Genomic DNA, 22946 nt, shown 5'->3' on the forward strand with positions numbered 1-22946 from the left:
TAGTCCACTAGGGGAGAACCAAGATGGCAGTGTAGGCAAATGCCTGTAATCACAGACTCTCACAACCACATCAAAATTACAACTAAAATACAGAACCACCAGAAAGCTGGCTGAATGGAAGTCTTACAACTAGAGAAGTAAAGAAGAAAGCGCACTGGGACTGGTAGGAGGTGTGGAGGCATCGAATGGGCTAGTCCGGCACCCACCTGGGCCACTTTTTTAATCCAAAGGGAGATCGCCTCTGCGGAGGCCACCTGGAGGAGCAAGGGGTCCCAGCCTCACACCAGACCCCCAGCCCAGGGTCGCAGAGATGGGAAAAGAAGTCCTTCTGGGCAGTAAGAACTATGGGCTATAAAAACCAGTGCGGATTGAGGCTGAGGGGACACTCAGGCTGCTGAAGTCCCAGCTGCTCCTCTTATAAGGCTGGCAGCATGAATTGAACTTACAAGCTCCCACTTTCTCTGAGCTCCAGTGCCCGGCGAGGCTCTAAAAGACCCAGACACATACGAGGAGAAACTGGACTGTCTGGCATCAGGGCAGGAAATTGGGGGCAGCTTTCTTCCAGATGGAGGTGTTCCCGGGGATCATTGTTCCCATGCTGGGACCTCCTCGGTTGCAGGGCTGAGTGGCAGCCATTTCTGTTTGCTCAGGCCTGGTGAATCCCTGAGACCACACCACACCCAATTTACAACCCCACCCAAGCTGTGCACAGCGGATTTTGCATATGAATGGCCTGTCCTTTCTCAGGCTAAAAACCTGTCAAACAAGCTGCAGCTGGGTCAGGGAGCCCCAACCTATCAATAAAAGGCCCAAGACCTGGCACTAGCACCAGCCTGCCTTGCTTCACAACTGGGCATCATGTAGGCACTTCCAAAACCAATACAAAGAGAAGAAATCTGCAGATCTCTCTGTAGGTCCTGCTGGGTGGCCTAAGGCAGTGGCTGACTTTGCACCTCCCAGGAGACCCAAGAGCCAGTGTACCCAGTGGTCAGTGTCACACCATACCAGATTACAACTCTACACATCCATAAGCGACACACTCCAGGAGCAGACTCAGTGAGCAACAAAGCCCCACTGAAGCAAATCCTACTCCATAAGGGTGTCTCCTGCACAGCAGCTTTTCCACTGTAGTTGCAGCTGGTCCCCACAGCCAATTAGCCTAGAGGTCAATTCTTCCCAGAGACACCAAAAGCAATCAAGGCACAGCTACAACATCCGAATTATGGGGGTGCCAAAAGAGAGCAAGATATTGAAAACCTATTTGAAGAAATAATGACAGAAAACTTCCCCTAACTGGTGAAAGAAATAGACTTACAAGTCCAGGAAGCACACACAGAACCCCACACAAAAGGAACCCAAAGAGGACCACACTAAGACACATCATAATTAAAATGCCAAGGGCAAAGGACAAAGAGAAAATCTTAAAAGCAGCAAGAGAAAATCAGTTAGTTACCTACAAGGGAGTGCACATACAACTGTCAGCTGACTTCTCAACAGAAACTATGCAGGCCAGAAGGAAGTGGCAAGAAATATTCAAAAAACTGCCTGGTACTGGCACAAGAACAGACATATAGACCAATGGAACAGAACAGAGAACCCAGAAATCAACCCAAGCCATTATGCTCAATTAATATTTGACAAAGGAGGCAAGAGCATACAATGGAGTCAAGACATTCTCTTCAATAAATGCTGTTGGGAAATTTGGTCAGATACATGCAAAAAAAATGAAACTAGATCACCAACTTACACCATACACAAAAACAAACACAAAATGGCTAAAGGACTTACTAGTAAATGTAAGACGGGAAACCATAAAAATCCTACAAGACTCCATAGGCAGCAAAATAGCAGACATATGTCTTAGCAATATCTTTACAGACACAGCTCCTAGGGCAATAGAGACTAATGAGAAAATAAACAAATGGGACTACATCAAAATAAAAAGCCTCTGTACAGCAAAAGAAACCATCAACAAAACAGCAAGAAAGCCCACTGCATGAGAGAACATATTGCCAATGATATTTCAGATAAGGGTTTAATCTCCAAAATTTACAGACAACTCATACAACTTAACAAAAGGAAGATAAATGATCCAATCAAAAAATGGGCAAAGGACCTAAATAGACACTTTTCGAAAGAGGACATAGAGAAGGCTGAGAGACATATAAAAACATGCTCAAAGTCACTAATCATCCGAAAGATGCAAATCAAAACAACAATGAGATAGCATCTCACACCTGTCAGAATGTCTAGCATCAACAAATCAACAAATGATAAGTGCTGGCAAGGATGTGGAGAAAAAGGAACCCTCATGCACTGCTGGTGGGAATGCAGACTGGTGCAGCCACTGTGGAAAACAGTATGGAGTTTCCTCAAAAAGTTAAAAATGGAACTCCCATTTGACCCAGTAATCCCACTTCTAGGAATATATCCCAAGAAACCAGAAACACCAATCAGAAAGGATATATGCACCCCTATGCTCATAGTAGCACAATTTACAATAGTTAAGATTTGGAAACAACCTAAGTGTCCATCAGCAGATGAGTGGATTAAAAAGCTGTGGTACATCTACACAATGGAATACTATGCCACTATAAAAAAGAAAGAGCTTTTACCATTTGCAACGGCATGGATGGTCCTGGAGAGCATTATGCTAAGCAAAATAAGCCAGTCAGAGAAAGATAAATATCACATGATCTCGCTCATATGTGGTATATAATGAGCAACATAATTTGATGAACAAGAATAGATCCAGAGACAAATGGCAGGGGAGTGGGGAGGGGGGGCGGGGGGGCGCGGTTAGAGAGCAACCAAAGGACTTGTATGCATGCATATTAGCATAACCAATGGACACAGACACTGGGGCAGTGGGGGCTTGCCCAGGGTGGGAATGGCTTGGGGGGGGGGGGCAAGTGGGGAAAAAGGAGACATATGTAAAACTTTAGACAATAAATAAATAATAAAAAAATAAATAAATATTCAAAGTGATGAAGAGCAAGGACCTACAACCAAGATTACTCTACCCAGCAAAGCTATCATTTAGAATTGAAGGTCAGCTAGAGCTTCACAGACAAGAAAAAGCTAAAGGAGTTCATCACCACCAAACCAGTATTGTATGAAATGATGAAGGGTATTCTTTAAGAAGAGGAAGAAGAAGAAAAAGGTAAAGATACAAAATATGAACAACAAAGTGGCAACAAATACTTATCTATCAATAATTGAATCTAAAAATTAAAAGAATAAAAAATCTGATGAACAGAATAAACTGGTGAATGGAATAGAATCAGAGGCATGGAAATGGAACAAACTGACAATTCTCAGAGAGAAGGGGGTGTGGGGGGTGCGGGAAGAGATTAGACAAAGATCTTATATGCATGTATGCTTTATCTATGGACACAGACAATAGGGTGGCAAGGGCCTGGGGTGGGGTGGGAACCGGGTGGGGTGGGAACCGGGAGCTACGGGGGGAAAATAGAAGGACATCTATAATAATTTCAACAATAAAGACTTTTTTTAAAAAAATTAGCCTGCTATATTTGGTCAAACATTTAATTAATTTGCCCCTAGTGCCTTGACTGAGCCTTATGTGATTTCATGGGCCTTATACAGCCCACAGGATAGATGTTCCCCAACTCTGCTCTAAAAACACATCTTCCTCCAAGTCCTCCAGGAGAAGAAAAACTACCTTTAATTTTCAGTGGGTATCTAACCAATGAGATGCAATGGATTTAAATATTGACAAGAGAGAACTAGCATGATCATTTTCTCCTGCCTTTTCTAAAACTCAGTGTTATGATGAACAACAGGAACAAGGAAAAGCAAAAGAGTCATTTTAACTCCTTTCTTTCCCTCATGCACCCCACCACATATAGTCATATTGATCCTACATTGGCAAAGTCTCTTCTTTCTGTTCCTAACTTTCGGTTCCCAAAATACAACCTTCATTTAAACATTTATCTCCTGCCTGAATTATTGCAATATCCCTCACAAGCTGTTTCTCTAATTCAAATATTTTTTTTTTCCGCACTAATCAACTCTGCTGGCTGAACTAATTTTTTAAAAGCAAATCTCTTGCCTTACCACTGGACTATTTGATTGTGATTGGCCCCTTAATGTAGCCTTACAGGACATAATGATATGACCACTAAATATTCTAGTTTATACATACCCTATACCTAAGTCAAACTGGATTTCTCAATGTTACCTATCCCATAATTCCCTGCTTCCATTTGTCTGTTCCATACCCCTGTGCCTTTTATTCCTCTCACTACCATGATGCTCCTCTCTCGTTATCTTTTCATCCATTCCACGGGCAAAATTCTACTTAACTTTCAAAGAACATCAAAAAGCCTGCCTCCTTAGTTCCTTCTTCTTAAAGGGACGTATCTTTCATTCTTTTGAACCCCCAGTGCTATTTTTGACTTTATGAAGGCACTTAACATATCCTACATGGAGATTATATCTCTCCTCTGCTTATTTCCTCTGCAATAATCAATACAACTTAATTAATATGTATTAATCCTTCCTTTGAGTCCTGCACTGAGTTAGACGCTAGGGACACAAAAAGGAATAAGGTTTAATAATTATGTCTAGATTCTAAGGTTCTTGATAGCAGAACTTAGTACTTGTGCATTTGTTTCCAATGGAACATCTAATGCTCTGTGTTGAATATAGTCAGTACTCAGTATATATTTGTAGAGTTGAATTAATTTCCAACACATACTAAGCACTCCCCTGGGAAGAAAGTATTTGCTACCCAAAAAAAGGATTTGTCATAACTGGGAAAACAGATAATCTCATCTTTAAATAGCTTTCAGGGGGGGAATTAGAAGTTAGATTGACCACTGATTACACCACCCAGCTTGAAGATGCTATTGAGTCAGATCTCTCCTCACTGAGATTAGGCAAGCATTGCATTTACTCTCAACATGCTTACATTGCCCCTCTTCCTGGGAAATAGAATGGAAAGACATAATAAGGCTTTTTTTTTTTTAAAGATGGCACCAGGAATAAAAGGAAATTAAAATGGTCCCTGGTGTTATGCAAAAACAAATATTAAAACAAAAAACTTCTTGACAATAATATTTATTAATAACAAGGAAAAATTGAAGCAGCAAAAAATGAGGTAAGGGGTAGTAGCTCACTGCTTACTGAGCAAAACAAGTCCCAGTCCCTGGCACCTGCCAGGATAAGAGCTCCTTGTTTTGAACCCTGCTCCTCCCACAGGCTCTCTCTAAATATGATTGACACATGTCTCCTCCAGGAAAAAAACTCATCAGGGCAAGCAACAATCACTCTGCCCATTAACTGAAATTCCATTCAGCAGCACAAGGACCCAAATGAAAATATAATCTCAGAGAAGGAAAGAGAAATGTAGGAAGAACAGAAACCCAAAAACCTAGGATGTGAAATCTGTATTTCGGAAGAGAACTATTGGCATAAAATGGCTGCAATATTCCAACAGGGTGATAAAAAGACAGGATAGGCCTTTTTTCATGGCATTCAGTCTCAGAGTAAGATGTAAGAGTTCTCAGACTAAGATGTAAACAGACCTGAGGTGCTCTGACACAGCTGAACCTATGGAAATTTTATCAGTTAAGTTTATAATCAAGAGTATTCCAAATGAAGTGAGACTCTGCTGGGGTTCTAGAGTGGGAAGGAATATGCTCTGAAATAAGACAATAGACTTTGAATCAGAGACAGAGATAGATAGAGAGACAGAGAGAGAGGAAGAGGAAGGGAGGATACAGACAAGAGAAGTGGAGAGAAAGGGAGAAAGAAGCAGGGAGAGAACACAGAAAACATTTTTATCTTTACTGGCAATATTTAACTCACATTTTGATGTTTGTAGCTGGCAACAATTTGGTGAAATGTGAACATTTATAGCCATACTATAAGATAACATGAAATATGTATTTCAAATAAAATTATATGCTAAGAGTCATGTGTAGAGACAAGCATACAACAAAATGAACCAGAATTTGTTGCATACTCAAACAATCTTTACAAACTGAATCATTGCTAAAATATTTCTATCTAAATGCTTGAGTAAATCAATGACTTGTTTTTTACAGAATTATAGACAGACTATTTTTTATAGAATTATATTTCACATCTTATAGATCATTACATTATAAAATAATAGCTAGCTATGCATAATCATTGCATTCATTGACACTCCCTCACTTCCTCATATTTGAGACCACCTCCCAGCTCAAATTATGGTTTTATTTCCCCTTCTCTGCATACATTTAATACCTCTAAATATTAATGAAAGTTATGTAAGAATACTGGACGATGATTAAGCCTATCTTCTTGGTTAAAACAGGTTGAGAGAGCAGCTTTTGGAGGAATATTCAGGTTTATTAGCTGCTCTTAGCAAACTGCCCCCAAGCCCCACATTGTTTTCAATCTTGAGTTAAGAAGAATTTTTCTCCAAAGGGCACTGAATCACTTTAATGTTGACTCTCGTATTGCTCTACTCCACCTTCAAAATGTAGCCAGTAAATTCAGCTTTACTACAATACTATAAAAATGTAAAAGAACCATAATAGCATCTAAAAAAGAGCCATTGGCACTATATTAGTTTAGAGAAAACCCTAAACTGAATACTAATGCAAAATGTAATGATAATTTGCCTAGTTGCCAAAAGAGTTACAATAATTATTTTGCCATAATGTGTAAGTTATCTTAAAGGCATCTGAGATTACTGTGTAGGATTCAAAATAAGTCCCCAAGTGTCATTGTTCTCATGGGTTTTTTTCTATATAAATAAATCAACAACATACTAACTTCACAGCAACACTGTCCTCTGATTAGAGGATTGCCTCCGGAGTAAAGAAACATTATGCAGAGGTCATCCAGCACAGACCCACCTCACACTAAATTCTGCTTCACAGTGAGTACTATGATTGTGAGGTTCCAGTAAAACATTCAAATAGAATCAATAGTTTTACTTCCTTTTTTTTTTTTTTTTTATAGCCATGACCAAGTTTTTGGAGTTTTTAAAGTAAACCAAGATCAAATTTAGACATGTTGTTTAAAATTAGCGAAGATGATACACTTCAGTGCCAGACAAACGCCCTGATTTTAAGAGTCAGTTTTTGCGTTCCCTGAAATGCCTAGCTCGGGCAGTGTATTTTTATGCCTGCAGATATTGGCATGTTTCACATTTAAGATTATGACACATCAACTTATTTTGAAATTTTTAAGTCTTCCACTGCGCATGTTTCAAGTACTTCATGACTATCACTGATAATTGAGCAATTAACTTAAAATTACAAAAATTTGCTGTGGTGGCACAATATGTAGTAAGCAACATGAAAGAATAAAAACAGAAGAATTTAGTACAGTGGAAAAAAAAGTAATAAAGGGTAAAAATAAGCCTTGATAATAATAATAGTACTACGTTTTAATGGTCCCAGGTTTCAGTGGTTTAATGGTGCCAATAAAATGGCTTAATGAAACAAGTACAGAGTATTACGAACTTTTTAAAGCAGTGTGTTCTGGGACAACAAAAAGGAAGCTTCATTCTAATTGGTCTTGCATAATATTCAGGGATTGGTCCAAAAAGTAAGTATGGGAGTTTCATTAGACACCAAACAGAAAATAATTAGGTTAAATCCTGACAGTCAAATTCTTAAGAAATACGGGCCTTCAAAAAAAGAGATGTCAAATCTTCCTTTAAGTATAAGACAGACAAAGCAAGACCTCTAGGGTTAAAGATGACCTCAAGAAGTCATCAAGCTATTGTGGATTTATCTGCAAATCAAAAATTAAGATACACAGCTTGACATCAAGAGAAAAGGATGAACTTCAGTTATACTAGAAAAACCAGAATGCCTCTTCACTGTTCATCTCATCAAGGTCTCTCATACGGGCTTTTCCAGCTAAAACCATAGTGAACAGTAGCTTTTTAGTGCTTAAATATAGCCAATGAAGCAAATTCCATAAACCTAAATCCTACCTTATTTCCGTGGCAGGCCATCTTAAAGGTTTGCAAGGAAAACCAACAATTTAGAAAGTCAGAGAGGGAAGAAAGATTCAAACTACAGCAAATAAAGAATGCTATTAAAAATTTTTTTTTCTCAAAATTCCATCCATATTGCTCCAAAACACAACTAAGAGATTAAAAATAGGCCAGGCTACACTTTCAGGTAAAAATTAGAAGCAGAAAATGAAGCAAGCAGAAAGAACAAGTGTCTAAGCACTAGAATATAAAACTTTAAAAAGCTTAAAATATAATGGATATACACATTCAGATTAGCAAACTGCTTTCAATTAAAGTAGATTTCTAGCCACAGTTCACAAATGTATGGTAGCTGTGTGTATCAATGTAGATACTTCAAATGTCAGTATATCTCTAATTAACATGAGCACACAACTGTAAAACTGAGAAGGCACAATTTTAAATTCCTTACATTCCCAGCATTAATGCTTTCATGGGGCAGCGCCCGTTGTCATGGAAAATGGCATTCAAGCCCTATTTGTGGATTTTCACAGCTCATCTTTTTTATTTACCTGCTCTATGTCAAGATTAGCCTGGAATAATATTTTTTAAAGATAATGCACTTAGACCTACTTGTCCTTAAAATCACAGATGTTTTCACTGAGGGAGCTTTGGACTGGGCTATGCTCAGTTTGAAATAGATTTCTGTCCATTTAAAAATACCACAATAAAGATGAATTCGTGATTTTTTTGTTTTAGTTGCTAATTTCCTAAAAATTCATGCACTTCAAAAATTTCAGTTGAAGCACAACCTGTGACAGTTTTGGAATAGGGGGTTAGGCCAATGTCAGGGAGGAACAAATGATCCAGAAACAGAGGAAAGTGAAGTGGCAGAAAGCTCTCTACAACCTCCTCCTTGACTTACTTATTCCACCTAACTTTCTGAAAATACTTGTATAGCAATCAAATGGAGACTGAGATAGTGATCAAAAACAACAAAAGAAAGAGTTAAAATACTCTCTGAGACAGGACAACCTGATATAATGGAAAGAGCACTAAAAGGTTAAGTCCTGCAAAAATGAAAATAATTCCTACTCACCTCACAGAGTTTTTACAAAATTAAGCCAATTTAATATCTGAAAAAAAAAAGTGTCATACCAAATCAAGATATTGTTATTATTTCCTGAAGCATGGGCTAAGCGATAATCACTTTTTGTACCAGACAATAAAATACTTTTTGTTCCTTTTTCAGGGAAAAGGTTGCTAGTAGAGACCATGAATAGAGATAGCATTTTATAAAAGGGAATTCATTTTCAAATTACTAAAAAGGGTTGGGTAACCTGAAAAAGCAGGTTATCTAATTATCTATTTCTGTTTTGTTTTGTTTTGTTTTTAATCAATCATTTATTGCTCTGGTAAATTAAATGGTCAGAATTCCATAAGTATTTTTTAATTAGACATAAAAAACTAAATGTGGGACATTAACATGGAAAACTAGGTCCTATCACACAATGCCTACTTTGGGAAAAGAAAAGGTTAGTTTTAGTTTTTACAGAGGGGGATAAAAACCTATAATAAGTTGCTTTCAGCTTCTGAAAAGATAACCACTTTTGTTCAGTGTTTTCCTCTTCTGACCTAGGTAGTAGATGTGAGTAGGTAAGATTCCAATTGATTCTCACACACCCTTGGTGTGGCCCATTCATTATGGATGTGCAAAACAATATCCCACCTTCCTTATCTCACAGACCGGCTTCTGCACACCTTACTAAGAAACCTTCCCATGGCCATGAGGTATAACTTTCTGCCTTAGATCATGTAGCAAATAAGCAGTTCTAGGACATGGAAATTAAAGTTCCTAAAAGAAGCCATTGTCATTGATCCCATTTGCTTTTTCTTAAGCCAAAAATAGATAAATATTTTTATTGTTTTAGCTATCTCATCATTCAGTGGAAGTGGTAGACAGTTTCCACAATAACTGAAAGAAATGGGAACGCAAGCATTCCCACGTTAATTTTATCTGACTTATCTTAGTCATAGTATCTTGCTACATTTCTTTAATGAGAAGGTTCCACAGTCAGAAGAGGGCCCTTACAAAGCCTGAAACCACTGACCAAAGGAACAACAAAGCCCAGGCCCTAATCTAGCATATGGAAATTCTCAAAACTGGAAAACAATTACTTTAAGGCCTGTATGATTAGCATTACTTTTGTCTAAGTAATCAAGACAAAAATCCGAAGTTGAACTCGAGAAATAACCATATGAAAACTATACCCACAGAGACCCATCTTCTATTTTTAGCATCTCTTTGTTAAATCACAAGAAAAATCTCAACTATTTGGATCACCTCCATTCAAAGTTAGTCTGTGTATGATGGGAGAGGGGTGAGTAAAGAATTCAGGAAGCAGAGAGCCTTCAGGTGATGACAACTGTAGAGAATATTTCAATAAAGGCGATCTTATTTGAAATGCCAGTAAATTATCTTGTATTTCCCATTTAAAAATTTTAATCATCTTAAAAACTTACAAAAGGAAATGACTGAATAATATGACAGAAGAGAGAAAGGAGGTAAAAGAAAAGATAAAGCAACTAAGATAAGATTAGAAAAACTCGAAATTATTTCCTTTTATTCAGATTTCTAGTAAGATCAGCTCAGCCCCTTGGAATCATCCTTTTTCTCCAGAACCCCTTGAAAATAGTTTATATTTTTTTCCCCATCTTCTTTGCCTCCTAATCCTCACTATGATACCTTGCACAAATTAAAAGCTTATATGTAATGCAAATGAACATGTAGTTTAATATTTTGTGTTTTACATAAGACTAGTTTCAAAATAAAATGTGAATTGATAGTTTCATAAAAATAACATATTATTCTTAAAACATGAGGAACACACAAAATGTATTAAGCTATATTAAACATTTGTGTCTTCTTTCTGAGGTTCATTCTAAATGCCAGCTCCAATCAATGATACTACTAAGAGAAACGTAAAGCTGTTTTTATTTTAGTTGTAATTCCAGTTTGGTCCTGGGAGCATGTCCTTGTATCATCCACTTACTCCACCTCCATTTCTAATCTCCAGGCATCAAGCTGGTTTTAAATAAATGTTTGCTGCTTTCTGCTTAAATACTGAATAACTTAAACTCTAATTGATACTGTTACTTTTTAAAAAAATACTTTCCTAGAAGTATATTCTCTAAAGTTCTTGACCAGAGAATACTAACAGAGGAAAAGTTTCTGTCTTTGTTGTTATCAAATGTAAAGCAGCCCTTGAGATGCCCGTGGGTTACAACATAGTATACATATAAATGTATTTTAGATTCTACTCAAATAGTCTGTTTTTTAACAGACATCTTTAATACCTGCCACGTACTCTAAAGTACTTCTATATTAATAAGTATACATCAATTTAAAGTACTTTAATTGATCATTCAGGTTCATTCAAATTTTTTCTTGATATTTACCTTCTTTCCTGAGAAAAAGTATCTTTGTTCTCCAAAATACCATTAAAATATAATATTGTTTTGAGAGATGGTGAAGAAAGCAAGGAAGGCCCCCAATTTGATATATATTATACATTCACTAAATGAGTCTTTGGTTCCTTAGTACATGATCTTCTCCTATACTGGCAGCTCTTTGAACTCTGTATCATCTCACCTCTTTTCTGTGAGCACAAGCACACAGCACTTTTCATGTCCAGACAATCAAAGACTAAGAATTTACCAGGGTAAACTATCCATGTGTATCTAGACAAGCCCCTGTAAGGTAAATCATTCCTACAGTTGAGCCTCATCTCAAAAAGTAAGATATCTATTCTTTCAGCGTATTGTAATGGGCCCTAATATGTTTTTCTATACTCTTCTTAAAAAAACACAAAAAAATTAATAACACTTACAAAACTAATAAAAATTCACATGATAGAGGACTTAAGAACTTGTTTACAAACTATTACTTCCATGACACAATGAGAAGAGTAATAAATAAACCAATACTTACAAATACGCCAAAAAAAATCAGCCCCAGCACCCAAAATCACTGGTAAATTGCCTTTGAATTCATGAAAGTGACCTGAAAATTTAGAGAGAAAAATGAAATTTAAAAAATTAGGTAAGTTGCCTTTTTATGCTTTATTTAAAAAAGTATACATTTGACTACAAATCACACTATTTTTAAGTCAGGCAGTTGTTCCCATCTACTCTTACAACTTTTTCTAAGATGACAATAACAAAAGAAACAATTATTTCATTATTCTATTGCTAAGAATGCAAAATCTCCATCCATTATAGCTTTTTATATAATGTTAGTAATAAACTTTGTGTTTAAAAGTGTAAGTAAATACAAAAGGAAATATTTTTATAAAAAGAAATAAAGGCTTACAAGTTACATTTGAAAAACATGTTTCATTTATGTCTGCAAGTTAAAATGAATTAGCTTCACAGAAAATATCTTGGATGTGTTCAACAAAAATACCTTATAGGTAGAATAAACATGAAAGGATGCCGTTTTTGTTCTACATAAAGTGTGGAACCCATTTAGACTCTTAGGTTATACACAATGCATTCTGTATGAGCCACGATTCAATTCAAAATTCTTTTACTTGCACACACTTTAGTTCTGGCCGAAGAGGTAACAGATGCAACTCAAACACACAGAGCTAGCCTTGTAAAAAGTTTAACTAGCACAATGAGTCACTTTATGCCTCTAAATATCTATGGTTTCCTCTCTCCAGAACCCCCATGCATTAGAAGGTAGTTTGGTAGTTTATTTTTATTGTTTGGTCTAAATACAGCACATTTTTAGTTTCATGAAAACAAAGAAACTTTGTTGCAAAGGCCGTATTCTTTCCCAAATGTGAGGATGCTATAAGTAGTGTTCAACTGAAAATAATAATGGAGCTTAGGTTCCTAATTTAGGTCAGAAACTTTTCTAGACTCTAGGGATTGGTTTGATTCAAAACGCTTTTTTTAAAAAAATATGGCCAGTAAACATCTAGGTTAGTTAACCTCCTTAGCTAACTAGATTTTTTTAAAAATTCATTCTGGAAAAAAAAAAAAAAAAGAATCTTGATCAACATCATTTGTAGGAATCACTGCTCCCAATGTTGCACTTATAGCACAAATGGCCATAATAAATTGGGTATTGGCACCTGAATTAAGTTGAGATACAAAATAAATATCTAACTCAGCCCTTCCCCAGCTCCTATAACATGCTTTTGCCTAAGTGACCCAGATAATTTATTGTATTTTCAAGTCAGGATTAACAGATAATGAATCTGTCCTGGGCATTTAGACAGCTTTAAGTATCAATGGCTAGTATACCCATTAGGTTTCTTCACCCAGACCTCCTTCTCTTTTTAGGGAATAGTGCCTGGGCCTTCCCCAATTCAGTTTGCAGCAACTCTGTAATGCCTACTTCCATAGATGCAAGAAGTCCAGGAGAGTCTGGCCAAGGGAAGGTAGCTCTCTCATTTATTTTGGTATTACACCCTTCTCCTCATGACTTTCTGATGTCTTAGGAACCAGGAGAGCAATTTTATCTGGAACATCACACAACCCTATATGGACACACTCTGTGTACCATTCAAAGCCAGCAAAGAATACTGGTTCTGTTATAAGCTTTTCTCATACTTTATCCTACCCTGAATTATAAACTATAGCTTTGAAGTTATCCACAAAATAAATCTATAGCAAAATGTATATCTAAAGCCTAAACCCTGGAAGAATCCAAAAGGGTCTTTAAGTACTTGTACAGTTTTTTAAATAATCACACCTTGTCCTTCTAGCAAATCTTTTTTAAAGCATGAATTGAAATTATGCAACATACACAATACATCTCATTCTTTCATTTGCATTTAAATGTTGGGGGATAAAATAAAATGCATCCAGAAACATTGTGGCTAAGTATAGCTCTTTTTTCTTTCTTTCAATAATTGTAGTCTTTAAGTTAAGATCTCTAACTCTGAAAATATTTTAAATTTGGAACAAGTTAAATTCCAGACATTCAGGGCAAATAATATTTTAATATGCATTAATATGAAGTCAACAAACCTCATTTATCATATCAATGCAGTCTTGCTACATATGATAAAAACAACTCTGTATTTCATTATCAAAGGATATACGCTGTTGGTGAATTTTGTAGCAAACAATTAAAAAAGTATAAGTTTTCTAAATCAGAGCTCATTATTATAACAAAGAGAAAAATAATTTAATACATACTTCCTCCTGCAGAGAATTTAGAAATAAACAAGCAACATATTATGATGCCCAAAGAGATAAGAATCAACTCACAGGAGTTAAGACACAACTTGAAGCAAACTACTTCTTTGAGAACCAAAAAAGTTTAGGCTGAAGAAGATATTTCTAAAATAAAAGTAGCCACTTTGGTCCTGAAGGCAGCACAAAAGTAAGAAGACAGGAAAAAAATGCCAAAGCAAATCAGCATCTCTTCTAGAAAATCACAATCTGTTTAGTAAAATGAATCCTCAGAACACTCAATGACCATAGATTGTTCCATTCCTCTCTTTACTCATTCATTCATTCAGCAAGTAGAGATTGCACTGAACAATAAGAACACAAAATGTTTTTTAAAATAAATAAAATCCATGCTGTCTCAAAGGGTAAGACCTCCCTCCTTTATAGAAACATCAATGATAGAATCACTGATCAGCTGCATCCTGGGAATCGAGCCCACAACCCAGGCATGTATGCCAATCAGGAATCTAACCGTGACCTCCTGGCTCACAGGTCAACGCTCAATCTCTGAGCCATGCCAGCCAGGCAAATAAATGCTGAAAAATATTATGCTAAGTAACATAAGCCAATCTGAGAGAGACAAAAATCACAAGATCTCACTTATTTGTGGAATCTAATGAACAAAATGAACTGACCAACAAAATAAGACCCAAAGCAGGGAGGCAAGGAACAGACTGACATAACTTGATGTGGGGTTGGGTGGACAAGAAGAGATAAACCAAAGAACTTATATACTTATTAGTGGCCCAGTGCATGGATTCATGCACATTGAAAGGAAATTAATTACAAGGTGGATGGCGGGGCAGGACTGTGTGTGTCGGCCAGACATGCCTGGAGCCAACCTCCTGTGGTCCCTCCCTGCCTGCTGCACCTGGGGCAGAGCCATGGCTCGAAGGGTGTCTGCAGTCACTGCAGCTCAGCAGTAAACCAGATTTGGGGCCAACAGTGTCCCAGCAATAACATAACCCACGGCTGAAGGCAGAATCGCGTGGCCCCTCAAGGAATCGGGCTCCCTCCTCTCTGGTTAGTAAAGGGTAGTAAAGACCTGGGGGGTAGGGAGGAGCTAGGAGGAGGGAGGTAAAGGGCGGCGGGGGTGGGGGGGGGGGGTGGGGGGGGGGAGAAATGGGAGATATCTGTAATTCTACCGAAAATAAAAACTATATTTTAAAAAATAATAATAAAATAATTTTGTATGTCTAAAATTAATACAATTTATACGTCAATTATAACTCAATTTAAAAATTTAAAAAAACAAATGAATAACCATGTCCTTTCCCTTCAAGGATTTTTCAATCAATAATTCAACTTGGGCCACAGACTACAACATCTGACCATGGTGATGACATGCTTCTGATTATTTGATCATCAAACTTTTGCACATCCTTAGCTTACTAAATAAAAAAATGCATTGCTACAAACATTTCAATATAAAAATGCACAAAGAATATAAAGAGGAAATGTACAAATGAAATGCAAATGTCCAATAATATAAAATACGTACACTCTCCCTAATAATCAAAGAAATATAAATAAAATATTTTCACCTACAATATTGGCAAAATATTTTTAAACTGGTCAAAAACTAGTATTGGTGAAAGTCTGAAAAATAAACACATTCATGTACCATTGATGAGATTATAAATTAGGTACAACTTTACTGAATGGTAATTTGACAAAAAGTATTAAAATTTTTAATGTCGATCTCCTTCAAGTTTGCTATGCTATTTCCAAAAATATATTATGGCCATAATTTTATATCAATAAATATATTGTTGAATAAAAAACCAACATGCATAATAAGAACCAATTTATAGAAAATTAAATGTGTATACACATACCCCCATTTCACAAAGTAAAATACAATTTAACAAAAATGTTAACATTGAGTGAGATATAGGCATATTTTTACTTTCTTATCCTTATGAGTTGGTGTTATTGAGATTTTTAAATACTTAACATGTCTAATTTGTCCCAAAACAATAAAACTACTTCTAAAATTCAGTATATCACTTATACATTAAAAAGTAGTCACCTAAATCCTGGCTAACTTGCTATTAATCTGGCAGCAAAAGTCAAATATTAACTTACAAAGAGAAAAACCTCTGAATTACAAAGCAACTTCAAACAAGAATCCTGACCTCAAATGAAGAACCCATAAACATTTTCACAAAAGCATGTCCAACTTTCCCCAAAATAGGTACTAGATCAAAGGTAAACAGCAAATAAAAACACTGCCACCTCCCTATATAATTAAGCTTTAAAAGCTTTCAAGCTAAATTTTTAAATCCTGCTTAAAGCTGTCTCTAAGCCACACCCATTTTTTTTTATCTCCATCCCCCCTTTTTAAAAAAATTTTCTTTGACAAGAAGGTTCAAGCACCAAATGGGTACTTGAATTCATTTATGTAGAATTTGAATTATTTAAAAGTGAAATATGAAAGGAACTGATACCAAGCTAATGCCCAATTTGTTTTAAAAATGCAACTGCTACTAATTAAGAACATCACAATAGTGAATGGAAAAATTCAGGTTTAGTTATTGATATTTATATCTTGTAGGGCAAAAGTAAGAGTATTTCTAAGGTATCAAGGAAGATAACTTAAGATGTTACCTAGTCTAACACTTTGTTTTCCTGGAACAAATACCTATTTCCTCAAAGAAAGAAATTTCTCCTATTCTTAAAGATCACTAAAGATAGTTATTATTAAAGTCTACTCATACTAGCCTATTTATTTATTCTATGCTGTTCAACCTTCATTTTCAATATGATTTCAGTATTGAGGACCACCATTTGGAAGGGACATTGACAAGTATGCAGAAGAGATTGGCTAAGAAATCTTATAGGAACCATTAGAAAGGTTGCAAGTTCTAGCAACAGTTCATTAATAAACTGTAGCAATCATCAAACTCTTTGGTCTCTGGATTCCATGACATTTCTAAAAATTAAGAGAGTTCCAAAAAGCTATGCTTCCGTTTATCAATATCCTCTATAATAAAAGCATAATATGCGAATTGTCCCCTCGGGCGGTCATGTGACCAGGAGTTCAACCAGGAGAGCAGGAGTTTGACCACTCCCTATGACATGTGCTGACCACCAGGGGGCAGCGCAGAACATGGCCGGCATCAGCCACATGGCACTAGCAGCCGGCGGCAGTGGAGGCACTGCTGGCCCCAATGGGCCCCAAGGACAGCGGGATCAGGCGGGATGGTGGAGCAGGTGAGCGGGTGGCGCCAGGCCAAGGCGGGTGTGAGCAGGGGGCCCCAATCGCCCCACCAATCGTCCCTGCAGACGGCAACCAGTGCTGATGGGGGGGGGGGGGGGCGCATCCTGATCAACTGCCGCACAGGTGGGATGGTGGAGGAAGTGAGAGGGCAGCGCTAGGCCAAGGCAGGGTACCAGGCAGGGCTGCAAGGCTGGGGGTGCAAGCTGGGGCCCGATCTCCACAGGCCACCCTGAGGGACCCCACCCGTGCATGAATTCATGCTTCAGGCCTCTAGTTTATTATATTAGAAACTAAAGCTAAGAAAACATTTGTTATTAATTCATTTAAAACAAAACATATGATTAAATAGTAATCATTTACATGGTAACATAAATAACATATTTTAAAGTAGAATAAGCACAATTTCCAAAGCAAAGAATTTGAAGATGGGTATTATTTTGCATTTTTGCAAATCTTTTAAATGCCTGGTTTAATAAAAGACAGCCGGATTCTCATAGGTGTTATTGCATTCGATCTGTGTGATATGTTGAGTTGATGGAAATATGTGAAAAATATCTATCTTCACACAGATATGAAGTTTGAATGAGGCAGAGTGTTTTAATAGCCTTTCCAGTGGGGGCTTGCCCGGGGTGGGAATGGCTGGGGGAGGGGGGTGATGATTGCAGGCGGGGGGGGGGGGGGGGGGAGAATGAGACATATGTAAAACTTTAGACAATATTTAAAAAATAGCCTTTTCACATGATAGTAGCTACTCTTCTTTTATCTATATCAAAATTTGCCCTAACTGGTTTGGCTCAGTGGATAGAGCATCGGCCTGCAGACTCAAGGGTCCCAGGTTCGATTCCAGTCAAGGGTATGTACCTTGGTTGTGGACACGTACCCAGTGGGGAGTGCAGAAGGCAGCTGATCGATGTTTCTTTCTCATTGATGTTTCTAACTCTCTATCCCTATCCCTTCCTCTCTGTAAAAAATCAATAAAATATATTTTTAAAAAAAATTTGACAGGTAATAGTTTCTAAAAGGTTAATTACAATTTGTAATCTGAAACCTGAATATCAATTAACTTTTTGTATTCTGTTACTTTAAAACCCTCTGGTCTTTAAATGCATCTTTTACCCATGCATAATTTTGTAACATGCATTGGTTCATTTGGGAAATATCGGTTCACTGTGTTTTGCAGATCTTTAAAATGTTGACATATTTCATTATTCAGTAGTTTAAAAAATCAAATTTATTAATATCACTACCAATCTTATCAGAAAAACTTTTAAGTTTTGGGAAGCCATCAACCTCATAGTGGTAGATACAAGTTTTCCAAACAACTAATTTTCTCTTGAAAGCTCAAATTTTATTAATGACAACAAACAATATCAGTTGCTTTTCTTACAATGGCACAGACACTTTGCTCATTTTTTAGAATGTGTCTGCCAAGCATCCAAGTCTGAATAACCATTGTGTGTCTGTTACTCATTCTTTCAAGTAAAAATGATGTTCTATGAAAGAAAAAAAAAGTAGTTAGTTCAGCTTGCAACTCAATCACACAGGTGATTTTCCTCAAGATAGCCATTGTACTTGGGTATGCAGCATGAGTGCTTTATGCATACTTCCCATTTTATCACGGAGTATTAAAAGACGTACTTACGGGTCAAGAATGAATAAAATCAGTTACTTTACTGTTTCATCTACACCATTATTAAGTGAAACTGGCTTTTTTCTTCCTGTGAGTGGTGATGATTTTAAAAACTCAATGATTATTAATAGACTTTGGTGCCACTGCTCTGATTTATGTAAGGCACCACCCATTTTTCCCAAAATGGCTTTGTATCCTCAGCGTAAATGTCAACACTGCAAAAAAAAATATCATGATGGAAATAGTTTTGACTTTTCAGACCCCTTGAAAAGGTCTCAAGGGTCCCCATGTGTCGACTGACCACATTTTGATAACTGCTTATGTACTCTGGTAATCCATTTTGCAGCTAAGGAAACTATCTAGTTTAATATCTTTAAATAACAAAGAAGAGGTAATATCTAGCACAGTGAGTATAATATGGTAAATACTGATTAAAAGTTTTCTCTTTTCTTCTTTCCAAAAGAAAGAACAACTAGTGGGTGGGGACTACAAGATGATGGATTTTAGCTCAGTCCAGACAAATCTTTAAAAGCAATGGAATAATTTGCCTCACAAAATAGAGACCTATTGCTGGAGTTGTCAAAGTTAAGGCTAGTGACACTTTGCCAGACATGTTGTAGAAAGAATTCTTACACTGAGTTGAAAATTGTACCAAAACTTAGTTGATTATGTAATCACCTAGACATTTTTTATAAAATTCAAATCTCTGGACCCTACCCCCAAACCTGCTGAACCATATCTCCTTGAGTGGGCCAGGAGTTAACATGTTTTGAAAGCTCCACAGATGATCATTAAAGCCAGCCCAGCTGTAGATGGTGTTCAAGAACTGCTATACCCATTCCCTCTAAAGTCCCTACCAACTCTAAGATTCTACAATTTTATATTTTATCAACACTCAGTGGGAAGTATACCCTGACACCTTAATGTAACACTGCCTAAGCCTTTTTTTTAACACATTATAGATGGTCGGGATCAAGGTATTTGGGGGTCAAAAAAGGAAGAATTAATGTTGCATTTCTTAGGCCTGCCAATTCACCTCTGCCCACATGTGTAGCAGAATGGTAAATCAGAAATGGAATTGCCTAAATTAGACAAATTTTCACAACTGCCAGAACTTTTCTGCTCTCCTGAAATAACAATTGAAGATCGATAAGTGGCCCAGCTGGGGAGGGTCAGTGGTTGAGCATTGACCTATGAATCAGGAGGTCACGGGTTCAATTCGGGGCACATGCCTCGGGTTGCAGGCTGGATCCCCAGTAGGGGGCATGTAGGAGTCAGCTGATTGATAATTCTATCTCATCATTAATGTTTCTATCTCTCTCTCCCTCTCCCTTCCTCTCTGAAATAAATAAAAATATATTTAATAACTTTAAAAATATATTGGTCAGTTAATAAGGATGGTCAGTACAAAAATGTGTCTCATTTAAAATAAATGAGATTATTTAGAAGACGGCATGTCTTCCACTTACAAAGATAGCTTATTGCAATGAACCAAAACCATAAAAATATAGCCCACAAATTTCCAAGACTTATTTACAGAATCATTATGTTACTAAATCCCCAAAACACTTGTAGTTGAGGTCCTGACTACGAAAAATTTCACATACTGCTTAACTTTACACTTTATACAATATAAAGCTTCAAGGCCACTTGACCAGAATCAATTGCCAAATCAAAAATTTGGCAGTGAATCAAAAAGAAAATTGAAAATTTGGGGGTAACTTTTCACTCAATAAAACTGTTCTCTTTAATCTCTTCTGTCATATCTTCTCTTTTCTTAGCAAAATATATTTCTGTGAAATAACACCTATTATTATTAGTTTTTTTATATACCTTTTTTTCTTACAGCCTGTCTGGTTTCAGACATAAATGGTATTAGTTTAATAACAACAGTCAGAGAAGGTCTTGTATAAGTAGGACTGGAAAAAATAGTGATTATCAAAACACAATCTTTAGATTCCCTACATCAGAACCACCTGAGGTGCTTATTAAAATAATGTTTTTAAAGACTGTTGGGTCCCACCCAGACCTACTGATTCACCATATTCTGAAAATATGGTCTAAGAATCTTTTTAAAGCATATCCCCTAGGTAATTCCTATGCACACTAACCTTTAATAACTGCTGGGTCAAAGGGCAACTGTGTTAAATGTGGGTAAGCTCACAGAAACTTTTGTCCAAATATGAACGTTTTATAACTCTATAAAGTGTTTAGTCTTACTGAAGAAATATGAATAATTTTGCAGTTCCTATTTTTTAAAAAATAAAATATTTTCTTACATGTTAAGGAAGAATTAGAAAGTAGGCATGGAATTTAACTTAAAAAATTAAGTCTTAGTTATTTCAGAATGTTGGGTGTTTGGTGTTGCTTTTGTTTTTTTAATTTGAGACCAATACAAGCAATTCAATTAACATTTCTGAGAGCCCACAGGATGCACAGCATAAATTGGAATCTCTGGGGATACAGAACAATACCAGTTCTCCAAGTACTGACAATTTGGACTCATTGTAAGGTAAGTAGTATAGTCAGAATAGTCTCAACATTTGCAGTGCATTATCATACCCAGCGAGAGGAGAGGATTCCATCCCTGCTGAGTTCTGGCTCCTTAAGTCCTGCTCACAAAATAAAGTGGCAGAACATTTAAAGAGCAATCATTTAACAAAAGCTCACAGATAAGTACTGATTTCTTAAACCCATAAATTTTTAAGATCAGTCTACTATTTTTGTGTACAGTAAATTGACAAACAAATGCAGCAGAGCTGTTTTTTATACTTGTTCTAAGTAGTTAAATCAAGATAAATTTAAAGACATCTAAAGAGGGTCCGTTTTGAAACTCATTTTAAGAAACTCTTTTACCACTCTCAGTGCCACTCCCTCGTAACCACAAATAATGACTTCAGTAATGGAGCTCTGTAATTTAAAGTATCAGGCAAATAACACCAAGTAACTCAGATGAGATGACACCGCCTGTTGTGCAAATATGTACTTAGGATGAGATTATAAAAATAACAGCTGCATTATCAACTGGGTTCAGACCAGAATAATTTATGTGAATGCAGAGTCAACATGGTTGAACTTGGCTACATAGCACGTGTAGCACTTTATATTTTTAAGCCCTTCTCCATTTGTGACAAAAATTCAAAGGTGAGGGGAGATGCTAAACGAAGAAGAGAAAAACAAAGATTTAGTGACTGTGGGCCAATTATTTAAGAGTCCTGACTCCAAGCCTCAATCATAGTTACTCATCACTTCCTGAGTGTTTGCTCTGTGCCAGGCACTGTGTTAAGCACTGGAAAAATAAAAATGAATGAAGTAGAATTGGTAACTAAGGAGTTCACAGCCTAAGAAAGGAGACAAATAAGTGCAATTTTCTGCAAAATATATTAGGTGAAGAAAACAGATTAGAACACTATATAATCTCATTTTCTGAAATAAAAATATGCATAAATAATGTGCATTTTACCATTAACTTCTCAAGGTTTTTGTAAGGATTAGAGATATGAAAGTGTTTCCTAGATGGGCAATGCCTTGCATAAATGTAATTCCCTTTTTGCTTCTTCCCTGAGAAGACTTTGTTTAAATGTACCCAAGTCACAATTTACACAGATGACCTGGTACCTAATGTAACCACCAACTTTTTATTAATCCTCACTAGAGGATATTTTTCCATTGATTTTTAGATGGGGGCGGGGGGCGGGAGGGGAGAGAGAGGCATCTATGTAAGAGAGACACATTGATTGGTTGCCTCCCACACTCACCCCGACCAGGGCCAGGAATCGAGCCTGCAACCAAGGTATATGACCTTGACCAGAATCGAACTTGGGACCCTTCAGTCCACTGGCTGGTGCTCTATCCATTGAGCAAAACTGGTTAGGGCAGTGGTCGACAAACTCATT

The 22946-nt window shown here is 36.7% G+C and overlaps 1 long non-coding RNA gene across 1 annotated transcript in view; it reads right to left on the minus strand.

Annotated features, from left to right (window-relative positions):
• LOC118664868 overlaps nucleotides 1-22946 on the minus strand; it is a 164185-nt gene that overhangs the window by 55445 nt on the left and 85794 nt on the right. The window contains exon 3 of the long non-coding RNA XR_004970438.1: nucleotides 11940-12011. This is a non-coding gene — a long non-coding RNA (uncharacterized LOC118664868). The remainder of the gene's footprint in view (nucleotides 1-11939; nucleotides 12012-22946) is intronic.

The sequence above is a fragment of the Myotis myotis genome, unplaced genomic scaffold (assembly GCF_014108235.1).
Source record: "Myotis myotis isolate mMyoMyo1 unplaced genomic scaffold, mMyoMyo1.p scaffold_m19_p_10, whole genome shotgun sequence".
Classification (NCBI taxonomy): domain Eukaryota; kingdom Metazoa; phylum Chordata; class Mammalia; order Chiroptera; family Vespertilionidae; genus Myotis; species Myotis myotis.